This window comes from Carlito syrichta, unplaced genomic scaffold (assembly GCF_000164805.1).
Source record: "Carlito syrichta isolate Samal-C Ts95f unplaced genomic scaffold, Tarsius_syrichta-2.0.1 Scaffold311524, whole genome shotgun sequence".
Lineage (NCBI taxonomy): Eukaryota > Metazoa > Chordata > Mammalia > Primates > Tarsiidae > Carlito > Carlito syrichta.
In genome coordinates, this window is record NW_007255620.1 from 307,326 (window position 1) to 308,157 (window position 832).

At 50.5% G+C, this 832-nt stretch overlaps 1 protein-coding gene across 1 annotated transcript in view; it reads right to left on the bottom strand.

The window, feature by feature from the left end:
* PRRT1 (proline rich transmembrane protein 1) overlaps window positions 1–832 on the bottom strand; it is a gene marked incomplete at its 5' end in the record, with an annotated part of 4,053 nt that overhangs the window by 3,010 nt on the left and 211 nt on the right. The window lies entirely within an intron of this gene.

Consider the following 832-nt stretch of genomic DNA (forward strand, 5'->3'; position numbering starts at 1 on the left):
GGCCGGGGGCTGGGGGGCATTGTAGGGAGGTGGAGACGTGTGAGGGACTGAATCTGGGAGTCCTGGGGCCGGTGAGGGGGTCACGGTGGGGAGAGATAAGACAGCGGCGATGAGATAAGGAGAGGGTCGGGGTCAGGGTCGAAGAAAAAAGGAGAGACACAGACAGACAGAGGGGAATGAGAAGTCATCTCTAATTTGGGGGGCAAGAGAGATTGTATCTAGGTCATCTGGCCCCCCTTTTTCCTTCGAATTTAGTTTTGAGGTCACAACTCTCTGCTCCTCTTCCTTTTTTAATAAACACGCACACAGCTCTCACCAGCAGGCCCAATCTACTATCCTTTGCTAAGGCTGCCTTTGGGTTGGCCTTTCTGAACTAGTCCTGTGTGTGCACATGTGTAGATGTGCAACTCTGTTAATATGTGCTCAATTAAACAGCTGTATCAACACATGTAGGATTACATGTTCCACTCTGCGGTTTCATCAGTGGAGGAGGGAGTGCCCTAGCTTTTCTGGAAATCTCAAGACCTCTTTTAAGGCAGATAAAGAAGAGTCCTCTGGATTTTATTCCCTTGGCAACCTCCATCTGGTCATGCCTCCATATTTCCCTACTGGATGTCTCCATGCCAGCAGTAACTATCCATCTGTCACTCCCAGTGATGCTATCCCTGCAGTACCTGGCTGGTACTAAGCCACTTCGTACCTCCTTCAGCATCTCAACCTGCCCCCCTACCCATGTTGTTGACAAGGGGCAGATGAGGCTGGAAGGAGGAAAGGAAGAGAAGGAAGGGGGATAGAAAGAAGAGGATTGGGGAGGTATTGAGAGCTGGAGAGA